This window comes from Castanea sativa, chromosome 7 (assembly GCF_040712315.1).
Source record: "Castanea sativa cultivar Marrone di Chiusa Pesio chromosome 7, ASM4071231v1".
In the NCBI taxonomy this organism is placed as follows: domain Eukaryota; kingdom Viridiplantae; phylum Streptophyta; class Magnoliopsida; order Fagales; family Fagaceae; genus Castanea; species Castanea sativa.
This window is the reverse complement of record NC_134019.1, coordinates 33923229-33936907: the sequence shown is the minus strand read 5'-3', so window position 1 is coordinate 33936907 and position 13679 is coordinate 33923229. Positions and strand designations below refer to the sequence as shown.

At 33.6% G+C, this 13679-nt stretch overlaps 1 pseudogene; it reads right to left on the bottom strand.

Annotated features, from left to right (window-relative positions):
- Positions 1-8864: 8864 nt before the first annotated feature.
- On the bottom strand, positions 8865-13136 carry LOC142642882 (receptor-like protein kinase FERONIA; annotated as a pseudogene).
- Between the last annotated feature and the right edge of the window lie 543 nt (positions 13137-13679).

Here is a 13679-nt window from a genome sequence, read left to right as displayed (position 1 = left end):
TAGTTGGTTTTTTTTTTTTTTTTTGTGGAATAAAATACTTGAATTCAAATTCCACCTAAAAATATTTTTGGTGTTTTGACCTAGCTTGATGATAAATTTTTTATTACATTATAAACTTGATAAGAACTTTCCCATAAAAAAAATGACAACAATTTTAACAATTTTCAATGGTTAAATACACTATATTAGGATGGACCTAAGATTTCAAGATAGGGGTGCCGAAATATAAGAAGAAAAAAATTAAAATAAGTTTTCATATAGTACTAACAAACTATTAACCATGATCAATACACAAAATCATTGTTTCATAATACATTAAGATGCAATCATCTACTAACAAAGACAAAAAAAATACAAAATAATATTGTTTCTTAAGAGCATCAACTGTTGCATATATATATATATATATATTTTTTTTTTCACAAACCAAAACTTACTTTTGCTACTTTAATATAGTATTTGAAATGTTTTGTATAGTAGTATTTTTGGTATTTTTTTTTATTCTAAATACTAAATATTTAACATTTAGAACACCTAATAATAATACTCTAATACTGGGTTGACTCGGATCTTTTATTTTAAAATTTTGTTTTTGTTAAGTTTTTGAGTTGGGTAGTTGCTAGTTGGGCTAAGCTAATTAAGAGGGAAGGGGTCTAAGTTTTTGGAAGAGTGAAACTAGAAAAAAAAAAAAAATATATATATATATATAACTATTAAAAAAATTCTTTTTTTTTTCTTTGGGCTAGGGGGGCCGAATTATTTTTGTCCTTTTTTTTCTTTTGGCCGGGGGGTCGGGCCCCCTTGGCCCCCTCTAGGTTTGCCCCTGACTACTACTTTCGTGTGTTTGAAGAAAAATATGATAAAATGAAGAGAAAAGTTAACAAATGCTCTAAAAAAACCTTTAGAAAATAATTTAAAAAATATTTTATAGAAAAATAAAAAAAATTAATTTTTTACGGTTTTTTTTTTATATTTCCCATAAAAATAATATCAAAACTTCATTAAAATAATTTATTAACAACTGTCACTAGTCAACAACACCTTGAAATGAAACAAAACTATAAAAGTGTATTTTGTTTTTGTTATTGGTTAACTATCAACAATTAGTTGCTTGGGTATATCAATGTAATTTGATAGGTTGAAAAATAATATCACCATAATCATTAAAAAATAAAAAGGTGATTCTTTGTTCTATTGAGAGGGAAAATTGAGTCTAGGAACCGTATGTTCTTTTCTTGTCCTTTTTCTATGGGACTCAAGAAAGAATACGTATTAAACTTTCTTTAGGTCAAGATAAGCTGATTAATTGCGATGTTTGCTTCACTTGGGTGTTCATGTGTTGAAAGGATTATTATTATTATTATTATTATTATTATAAGTTTGAAGTCCTGTGTTAGCCTTTAGGCCTTTGCTGCAACTGTACCATATATATGTGGATTCAAAGAAATGTCAGGATTTAAGGTCATCGAATTCTCAACGAGGATAAGTCATATTCATGTTACCAGAAATGCAAGCCATTCATCCCAATCCCCAAAGAGATATGGTCACATTTCAATAAGGAGGTGCAAAAGATATTGGATACCAAACAAGAAGACCCACAAAAAAGAAGCAGAAATTGTGAGAGAAAAATGACCATAGACTGGTAGGAAAGTGATAGAACGTAGTATGGAAATTTGGTTCATTGCCCTCGTGTGTGTGGTGGGTATGTGATTTTCAAAGTAACGTAGGAAACCACTCTTTAAGGTTTGGTCAGACTAGATTCTGGTATTGGGGATAAGCCTTAACTGTGTAGATAAAACAATCCTACTTCTTAAGTCTAGGATAAGGTGGTTGACCTTAAACTCTCGGAAGTTTAAATCATAATTAGGTAAGGCAATAATTGGTGTGTTAGTGTAAAATGGTGGCTTCAACAAACGTGTTGTGTCTAAGTAATAGCTCCATCATGACTCCAATGATACATATTTATTTTTACTGGAATTTAAAAGAAGATCATACTATTGAATACCTTTAAAGCATGAGTTAACAATCAATTTTAAGAAAGTTTTAACATTATTTTTATAAAAAATAAAAAAAACTGTTAAAATATTAATTGTTTTTTTTTTATAAATTTTTTTTAAAAATAAATTATTAACTCAGGCTAAATAGCATTTCCCTTTAAAAGAATTCAATTGGTCATTTTTCTGCTTTGGGTTGGCTGGAAAGATTGGTGATAGTTGCTACTCCTCCTAAATTAAAAGTCAATTGGTGATAAGCTCAAGTACTAAGGTCAACTAAAGTGATTGGTAGCTGGGATGTTTCCTACTTTTGGGCTAGCCCAAACATACCATCCTTGTTTTCTGGGAATTTGAATTTTTTTTTTCTCCGAAGGGGAATTGTTTGACCTTATATTAGGATTTATAAATCTAGGGAAATAGATTAAAACATTTCGGTCTTGTTTTGTTGTTCATTTTCTAGATTAGCTCATTAGTCATTACACGCAACGCAAAGATAGTGTTGATTTGGATCTTGTTTAACGGGATTTAAAGGACTGGCAAATATTATGTAGTTCTTTTAAAAATTAAAACTCATCGCAATGTCCTTAATTTAGTCCTTTTTAAAATACCAAATGGTCAGTCATACAGTGCCAGCTCCGACCTTTGATGTTCTTGACAAGGTTCTTATTGCTGTTAGCTTGTTACTTCGACTAGAGATGTGCTTTGGCTCCTTATTGAAAAATAATTGAATCAGGCATTCATGACAGTTACAGGCCGGCAGGCCTAAGGCGAAAATTTGAATGAAGGCTTTTTATTTCAAAATATTACTTAAATAATATTTAGTTTATTTTTTATATTTCAAATCTATTATTAATTCTTATTAATTAATAAGACTAATTCACCTAGGGTGAGTTACTGATACATACTATGTAGGTTTTATAAATTGAAGTGTTATCAATTTAAAAAAATTAGTCAAAACATTTATTTAATTATTATATTGTTTGAGTGACACCAATTATATTCTTGCCGCATCAATTTGTATCGTTTTTTGTCATTAAATTTAAATTGTTTTAGCATTTTTCATTTACTTAATGGTGAAGAGTAATACTAGAGATACAGATTTTTTTTACAAAAGTTTTTACAAACTACTGATGTGATAAGTAGTTATTGGTAAATGAAAAAAGTGATGTTAACGGTGGGTCTAAATGAAAACCAATAAGAAGTTGACTATATCAACAATTTATAAAAATGTTGTAAAATAGTTTATGTCTGTAGCATTACTCTAATGGTGAATTGGTAATTGCGTTGTATTTCTATTAATTCATAATTTTTGTAGTGTGGAGAAAATGCTAAAATTACTACAAATTTTACTATAAAAAACTTACAAACTGATGTGACATTTCAATAAAAAATAAAAAAATATTGAATTACTTATTGTGATAGGTGATATATCAATTTATAAGACCTATGTGATAATAATAAATAAATAAAAGTACAAATAACTCAATCTTTTCTTGATTATAAAAAAAAAAAAAAAAAATCCCCCATATTAATATGGGGCCTTTCTATGTTAGGGGCCTTAGGCTTAGGCCCACAGTTGGCCCTGGGCAATTATCACATGCATACTTAAAAAGGGATCTTGGTTTTTCGCAGCGTTTGGATATTGTTGTAAACATAAAAATTTTCAATTGCGAAAAATCAAACAATTGAAAAGAAATATGGTTTGCAAATATAAATTTGTATTGATGTATAATGAGTACAATCTCTATTTCAATTCTTTTGCAAAAGAATACTCTCTGATTCTATCTTCTTTGAACTTGACTCGAATAAGGACTCTTCTTGACTTTGGTTGGAAGATGGATTGAATGGTTTTCACAACAAATCTCTAGCTTTGAGCTTATTAGAGATTTGTTGTTCTTCAAGTCTTCGAACGTGAAAGCTCTTAGGTTGAAGTTCTTCAAGGCTTTAGAGGCTTGATCCGTTGAGCTTCAAAGATTTGGGTTTGTTGAGGTTTATGGAGGCTTTTTAGCTTAATTCCAATAGAACTTCAAAGAACTCAAACAAGAGATCTTCTTGATTTTGATTGGAAGATGGATTGAACGGTCTTCTCAACCTTCAAGTTCTTCAAGCGTTTCGAATGCTCTTCAAATTCTTCAAATGTTTTTCAAAGATTCTTGAGACAGAATTTCTCCAGAGCTTGGGCCTCTTGAAAACTTGGTTCCAAAATGAGAGGAGATGTCCTCTATTTATAGTGATTTTAGAGGATAAGCTCCATTTTGAGTTGATATGCTTGAAAGTATGTAGTAAACTTTTGATTGGCCCAAATTCTTCTTAGAGATAATTATCTCTCTTTATCTATATCATATTTTGATAAATATAATAATCAACAAAGATAAATCATTATCTCTAATTAATTTATTTTAATAAAGATAATTATCTATAAATTTTGAATAGAAAATTTATCTTTATTTTAATAAAGATAATTATCCATAAATTTTGAATAGGAAATTATCTTTATCTTGTGGGCCAAATGACATGTGGCAAATTTTGATATGTCAGTGTGATGTCAATTTGGATGACACATGTCATCATCTAATTTAATTAATTTAATGACATTAATTTAGAATTTGCCACTAAATTTTGATGTGGCATTCTATAATTAGCTTAAAATTTTGCCTCTTACAATTGCGTTTTAGCATCCAGAGTCTATTTTTTTTCCCTGAACAGTGCCTCTTGCATTGTTCATTGTCCGTGAACAGTGCCAAGTGCGTGAATAGTAACTTTTTTATTATTATTTTTTATTGTTTTCAATTTTCAGCAAAATAAGCGGTATCTAAACGAACCCTTAGTGTATATTTGACAAAAATTAAAAAGTTGGTTTATTTTACTATTCAGCTTATTTTTGTTACTATTCATATGCCCGCTGCACTTTTTGGTACTATTTATAGGCCTCATTGTACTATTTTAGCTAATTTTTGTCTTTATCTACAGTACTTTCAGTAAAAAAATTTTAGTTTCAGCAAAATAAGCGGATTCCACACAAATCCTAATTTATCTTCAACACCTTATGTTTAGGGTGCCTTAAAAATACATAAAAAACTAGTTTTTATGTTTCAATTTTAAGTTCAAACAAATAAAGTGCCATATTCAATATGCATAGTATTTTAATTTACGGTATGCTAACAATTAACTCAATGGTAGTGTGCTCAGTGCTCACACAACTTTTTTTTGAACCTTTTTTTCTTACCTTTGCAAAGTTATCTAAATGTGGACTGTTGAGACAAATGATCCATCCATAAAACTTGAAATATAGGATTTAATATCACTATGTTCTTGTTGAGCCAAATTATCGAGCATTTCACCATTTTTTTTTATAATTGATTTTGGTCTAATTTAGTTTATTCAGTCTAGTTTAGTCTATTTCAATACACTTAGGTCTAGTTTGGACCAATTTAGTCCCAATCCGTCTATCTTTAGTCCACTTGGTCCACTTCTTTCCATTTTAGTTCACTTACTTAATAATGATGAAATTACCTAATTTAAATTTGAATTTATTAAAAAAATATAAATGACAAAAAATAATATTATTATTTTTAATTGTTTAATTTAACGATTTGTGATTTTTTTAAACCGTATTTGATCACTGGACTTTTCTAACCATTAAAAAAAATCTTAATTCTTTGTTCTCTTTTTTCTTTCACCGTGAGAAAGCACATAGAGTATATGTCAAGGGTGGACTCAACTCTCAAGCATATCTTGAGGTAGCTTTTCAATTTAACTTCTCTGTATTAATCCCTAATTTCTTGGCCATCGGTGAGTAGTTAAACGTTTTGAAGTAGACTAAGATCTAGCAATGGGGAAGTTTGTATCTTTAGTAGCATGCCTACTTTCCCTCTAGTTAATAACCAGAGAGGAAAATATTACTGCTTTGTGAACAAATTAAGGGAAATAAAGGTCAAATGCGAAATTTGGGTTTAGAGTTCTTTTTACTGCTGAAATTTGAAACTGTAGAGTCAAATGATTGCCCTTAGTAGACAAATTTCTAATGCCTTTGTTGTGATTGTTATGAGTATAATACTGATCACTAATAATTTTCCAGAATAATCTGCCGAAATTAATGGCTAAATTTAAATGGATTAGGACCAGTTCTATTGTCGTGGATTAGTGCCATGCTCTTAATTTACAAGTACTTTTGATGCTTCAGCTGGGTTGGTAATCCTCTGCTTTCCTGTCTTGTGAAGTTATGGTGTACCATTTGTTGATTAAATTACATTACTGCATTACTGAGTTACCTTTAGTATGAACATATTAACATCAGTAATTAGCTTATCTAGAGCATAATCTAAAATTTTCGATTAGCAACAGGTGATACAATTCAGATTGATGATACAACAATCTATTCCGTTGGGGGCAAGAGTGAGAGCTTTCTCAGCTACTTATTTCCTGGATCGGGTGAGTTAGCTCTCTCGTTTCTAAGACATAAAACCTTCAATAGGTTTGTTTGTTTGTTTTTTTTTTTTTTGGGTTGTCTTCTTTTCAATTATTAAAATCACCTATGATAAGTTCTTGATTATTATTGTTGGTTGAATTTACCGATCCTCTTTGTAATAATAGCGTGTTCCACAGTGAGAAGTAGAATGACAGTATGAATTCTCATATCACTTTTGGAAGGATATCATTGTTAAATTATCGATTTTCACAAAAGTTTAACTGTTGGGAAGTGATAAATTTAATAATTTAATCATATAATTCTAACAATCCATCTCATCTGGGCTCAAACTCCCTTTTAATAAGTGCGACTTAATTCATGGGATTTTAAATTAGTTGTAGAGTGAAAGAGATAAGAATCAAACTTAGGAGATTATGCTCTAAATGACAAAGAATCCTTGTTCATTTTTTGTTTAAGTAAAAATTTATAATGGGGTTATTTTAGTCATGTAGAAACAAAATTCATCCACCTATCATGTTAAAGCCAAATTCTTCTCAAACCATAGCAGTATTAAAATGAGAAATGGTATATTTAGAACATTTTCATAATACTTTTACTATAAATCCTAAGTAATATGTCATTTTTGTTGTTACTGGTGAGCAAAAAAGTAATTCTAGTGATGGACTCAAATTAGAACTAGCACCTATGATTTGTTGTAAAAATGTTGTAAAAGTAGTAATTAAAATTTAAATCCAAACCAATATAATTTAAAAATCACAAGCCTTACTATTTGAGTTAGGTCAAGTCCGAAAAGTTGATCACTTAACTCAATCAATTGTCATTCCTGCATTTGAAACCTTATATATCCAAAGTTTGACATCTATATTGGGTGCAACCAACATCTCTTTTAAGGGTTCATTTGGTTGGAGAGATGAAAAAGTGGGAGAATAGAAAATATTTAGTTTTCGTCATGTGTGTTTGGTTGGAAGGATGGAAAAGTGGAGAGATAGAAAATTATTTTGTGGAGAAGAAAAGCGAGAGGATGGAAAATATGGTTTGTATAAATTTACCCTAATACCCTTATACCCTTATATAAAATTTTTCACAAAAGGCTAGATTTAATTATCTTTTATTGAAAAAAAAACTAATGCACAAATTATAAAATATAAAATAAAATAAAAACCACACACCAAATAAAAACAAACTCGGACCAAATAAATAAATAAAAACCCATGCAATATCTAAAAAGAAAACTTGAAAACCCTATTCAAAAAAACAAAACTCAAACACCATTAATTTGCTGATCCGGTGAAGAACAATATGGCAACTAGAGCTCCAGATGGGTGACTAGAGAGGACGATGATGCAAGTGGAGGACCATTGGCAGAGATTAAGCAGGGCGAGCGAAGACGACAACCATAAATCCAACGAACAATTGTTCTGTTGCAAATGAGAGATGTACGACACAGATCTATGGGTCTTACGGTGTTAGCTTGGCTTGAAACTCACCGTGAATCGTCCTTGACTCAACTAGAATCATCCTTGACTCAATTGTTCATGTGAGGGTATTTGTGTCATTCTATTTAGGAACCCATTTTTCACGTCTTTTCTCTCCAATTTGGAGAGATTGTCTTTTGGTGGGTTAGGGAGAAAACACTTGAGCCCCACCAAAATCCTTCCCATTTTCTCCCCAACCAAACACTCCAAAAAACCATTTTTATCCACTTTTTTCTCCCCATTTTTCTATCTCTCCTAAAATCTTCCCAACCAAACGGGGCCTAATTAAACAAATTCTTGACAGATGTGTAAAGCCGGCACCTTGTTATCTTTAAGAAGTAGCTCAACTAATGGTGATTATCCACACAATCAAAAGTAAAATGTTGTGTTGATGGTTATTAAACTGTACTTATTTTTCATGTTTTGTTTAAATATATAACTGAATTTAACATCTCATCAACAAATTTAAAAGAAAGAAATAATAAGTTCAGTTATCAAACAAAAGATGAGAAATAAGTACAGACTTGATATGCATGTCATTGCAGTATATCTAAAGCAACTATATATATATATCGATCATTATATTGCGAGTTCAAATGGAAAAAAACAAAACAAAACAAATTACTTGTCGGCACAATATATTTATCAGGAGTATCAGTGAGATTATAAAATACTCCTGCAAAATATACATACCCTACAACCCACTAAACGCTTTAGATTATCACAGAACACGTTGTCATGTCACACGTGTACAGAATAAAGATAATTACAATAGTCGAACATGGCCTGAAAAGCAAAAAAAAAAAAAAGTGATACACAAACAACTTTTCAAAAAACGCTATGATATTCATCTAATAACACTCAAAAAATAAATATTACACACATATCTAGTAGCACTCGATCGAGAAAAGCATATGACATACCTTAAGTTGTAGCACTGTTGGATCAGTTGTCTTTAAAGACGTCTCAAACTGTGCCAGTGATACCATCAGAATCAAGACTTGGATTCGTCGATTCACTATTGCTCGTAGTTAGCTCAATACAACTATCTGATTCCAAGACGGGTTCAACAACACGAAATGATAACACGTCCTGATAGCTAATTACACCACTGGGATTGATTTCCTCCTGGGCTGCATCCGCATTCTGCTGCAGCTCAAATGCAAACTCAAGCTTTTCTATCACATCGTTCATCTTAGGCCGTTGAATCCCCTGATCACGCACACAACTCTTGGCAACCTCCACGTAGACCTTGAAACACTCTGGTGCTATCTTACCCTTTAGATAGGGATCAATGATCTGATCAATGGTCCCTTTTTCAATGCATTTCCGAGCCCAATTGACCAGGTGCCATTGCTCATGTTCGAGTTTTGTATTCAATGCCTTTCGGCCACATAACGCTTCAAACATCACCGCACCAAATGAGTACACATCAAATTTATCTGTTAGTTGCTGACGCCTTGCATAATCTGGATCCAAATAGCCCCATGTTCCCTTAACTAGGGTACTAACAGCGGTGTTATTCAAACCCATTTTAGACAACCCAAAATCCGAAACCTTTGACACCCATTTCTCATCCAATAAAATACTTGTTGTCTTCACATCACGGTGGATAATTGGGTTCTTCATGCCTGTGTGGAGGTAGTGCAAACCACATGCCGCCCCGAGGCATATCTCGAGCCTTTATTTCCATGTGAGAGGATCATATTTGGTGTCGAACAGACGAGCACTCAGGGTCCCATTTCTCATGTAGTCATAGAAAAGGATCATCTCACCCTCATCGATGCAGTATCCAATGAGAGAGACAAGGTGGACATGGTGAAGCTGGGAAAGCATCCTGATCTCAGTCTTAAACTCTCGCGCACCTTGTTGAGACTCGGGGTTCAAGCACTTGATTGCCACAGTCAATGTACCCTCGTCAAGGAGACCCTTATATACATTGCCAAAACCACCTTGGCCGATAATTAGTTCTTTGTGGAAGTTGTTGGTTGCTGTTCTAATTTCGCTTAGTGAGAAGTGGCGGCATTGTTCCTCGGGCAATGACAGGGCCTTTGCCCTTTGTGACTTTCCTCTGTATGGATCACGCCAGCACGTGAATTTCATTAGTTGAACCATGTAACTCAGTGAAGTGAGTACCACTAAGAAGCCCAGACTACTTCCAATGGCAAGGAATATTGTTTTATTTGTTTTAGGATCGTTGGCTGACGAGGCAAGTAGAGTACTGTTCACCATTGCAGGACTAGGTCTGGCAAGGTTACGTTCCGGCCTCGTGGGATCCCCTCCCATCTTATTTGGCTACTAAAAATATGGTTCATTCTTAATTTTTTTTTAGGATTTGATGCACTGGCTCTCGGAATACAGTGTTAACCACTTGAGCAGCAGCAATTCCAGATTGCCTAGCAAAATCCTGCCGAGGACGATTATTATTGTTCTTGTCCGACCTGAAGTCCCCGCTATCCTAAGGGACCACCTTAGCCTTGCCTTTACCCAATTGTTGGTCCTCTTCAACCTGCTTATACTTGTCAATGCGGTCTATAAGATGATGCACACTTTTGACAGGTTTCCCAATCAAAGATTTCCTCAAACTATGCTCAGAAGGTAGGCCGACCTTGAATGTCCTTATAGCCACATCGTCAAAATTCCCATCTATTTCATTGAACATTTCTTAGTATCGGTCAAAATACGTCCTTAAGGTTTCCCCCTCTCGCATAGTCATAGACAACAGAGAGTCTAAAGGCTGAGGAACTCTACTACAAGTTACAAAACGAGAACTAAAGGCTCTTATAAGCTCCTTAAAGGAGGCCATAAAGCCTTCCTTTAGACCATTGAACCATCTCATTGCCACGGGCCCCAAATTGGATGGGAACACTTTGCACATCAATGTTTCATTCTTAGAGTGAACAGTCATCCTCTAGTTAAAATGGCTCACATGCTCCACATGGTCTATCTTACCATTGTAGATAGTAAACGTTGGCTGAGTAAACCGCCGAGGAAGCTTCCCCTTCTCAATCCTTCGAGTAAAAAGTGACTTAGAAATTTGATTTAGGACCCTGCTTATAGCATCATTGCCCAGGCCCCTGTGAGACGAACTTTTCCTTCTCTGCCTATAATGGCACTCCTCGTCACACGAAAAAGACTCACTAGGGGGAGTCCTTGACCTTGGCCGGTAGCTATTATCGCTATCACCACCAGAAGAATGGTCAGAACTTGAATTTATTACACCATTCTCTCACACACACACACTCTCTCTCTCTCTCTCTCTCTCTCTCTCTGTGGAAGAAAATTATTTCACAAAAATCATATAAATGCAACAATTTGAAATCTCTAACTAGAAAAAAATGGCATCTTGGGAAAGAGTTCGGCAATCTAAGCTGAAACACTTGGCTTTTCAATGGAAGAGATACTATTCTCAAAACCCTTTTGCCTCACAAGCAAGAGAAACAAGTCTTTTACAAAACCCATCTCGGATTTTTCAAAACAGTGTCACAACATTTGGTTTTTGCAGGAGCATGAAGCTTTTTGGTGCTCCAGCTCAGGTTATGTTCTTGGCCATAGTTTACTGTTTCTTTGGATTTTAACTATTATTTATTTATTTGGTTTTGTGCTGTGGCAGGGTTCAAGATCCCATCCGTTACATTTCATGGATAAGAATTTAACTTGAATTGTTTCTATCAATGATATACATGGTTAAGGAAAATGACAACTTGTCAGCTCAACTCCGCCAAAGAGAAGATAGTTGACATGGAAACTTGGATTAATGATATGCCAAGCCAGTAAGGGAGCCCACACCAAATGTGGTTATATGGGAAGACATTCATATCCACCTACCATCACCAGTCCTTATGACACCAATATTTGTTAAGGAAAGAATACCATATATCCGACCCATGATATGCCACCTTGTAATCAAGAGATGACTTTGAGATTAGATTAACAAAATATACAATACAATACAATGATTCCAACATTTTGATTTAATTCAATTTCAAATGACAAGAATATAAATATGAGACATAGACCAACTAGTATTTTAAAATGGCACCGTTTCTATCGTCTTTACTCAAAAAATAAATAAGGAGAAACTTATTGTTGTCCTCAACCTTTTCTTCTTTTGATAGTACTACGTAATCTTTGTAAATAGGCGTATCGCGATTGCCAGTCCACCATATTACATCAGCATCATCTTCAGCTGATGACTTATGGTCTATATCTATACTGAATGACCTTTGGCTAATGAGGCTTATATTGAGGTCTATTTCACAGAAATGTAATCTCACCAGGTAATTGAATCCCGAATCAACTGGTAATCTGCAATCCAAATGATGACTGGTCATTGCAGATCGATAGACATCATCTGGTGCAGTGTAATTTTCTATTTTTGAGTAGTTTGGCACCAAAGATGGACTGTGAAGGAATACGCCTTCATCCTCGAAATAACATATATCCGTGGACCATTCTCTAAAGAAGCCAGTGTCTTCTGCAGGTAATATCAAGCTCCCACCCACGTTTATTCGAAAAACCATCTGGAGTGCCATGTTGTAGTTTATGCAGAACCGAAGACTTTCGCCAACATACGGAGGGATTTTCTCACTTTGAGTTTGACCTTCAAGACTGTAGTACAGGTCTTTTGGCATGCAGACAATCTCAATTCCATTAATGAAAGCATAGAAATTACTAGAAGTAGTATCTGAAAAAAGGACGAAGGTTATATTCAATTTTTTATTAACTTCGTCGACGTAGATGCAGAACTCTTTTACAATCTCATTTTGCCCAGTATAACCATGATTCGAAGCAGCACTGAAGTTTCTAAGTAAGGTGAAGGAACCTGCTTTGACAGTGAAATTGTCCTCAGACTTCTGAAAACCTGAGTAAGAGAGGGAAAAAGTGCAACCGAACAAATTTCGGGCCAACAGTGAGTGGAAACACGTACGTGAATTGAGAATAAGATATACGTGCTGTTGTGTAGGGGGCTTTTATATCTGTGAATTCTTCTGGAGTTTGAGAGGTAACAGATTTGAGATTATGTTCTTCTTTGGGAAAGAACTTGGACTGAAAGTCTCCACTCCAGTAGCGCCCATCCATGCCCTTCGACTTGCCTGAAGTTTCACTGCCACAGTCAAGGGTAATATCCTCAACAGCGATGTAACGAGGAGGTGTCGAAGAAGATACTGTGATAATGATATGATAAATAAAGAAGAAGATGGAGATGATAGATGTGAGCTTGGAGAGTTTCCCCATGGGAGCAAAGCAAAAAGATCATTCACTGCAACCAATTAAAGTAAAAGAAAGAAAAAGGAATTGAGAGGAAAAGCAAAAGCTCCTTTCTTTTCTTTTTCTTTTTTAAAGTTTTCAATTAATCTCTCTGTTTTATTGTTATGAGGTACTGCTGAAGAGGAGGCGAGGCGAGGACTCGAGAAGTTGTTTGTTGGGTACACTAGTTTACAAATCCAATCCCATAGCTGTATTTTAGTGGAAGACCTTGTGCTTGCCTTTTTGAGTTAAAAAAAATAAAAATTGAAGGCACTTTTGAGTCTTCAAAATTTGAATAGTTTTAGTTTTTCTCTAAATTAGTTTGAAGAGAAACTCTTTAAACTTTTATTCAACTCTTTTTTAGGTTAGAATTTTAAAAATCTAACCATTAAATTTCATTTTCCTTATGTTCTTATTCTTAATATGCATATCAATTTTTGATTAAATTGAATGTTATTTACTATTTGATTAATGAACTTATTTTTTAAGCACAATTTTAGATCATCAAAAATTAAAATTTTAACATTTATT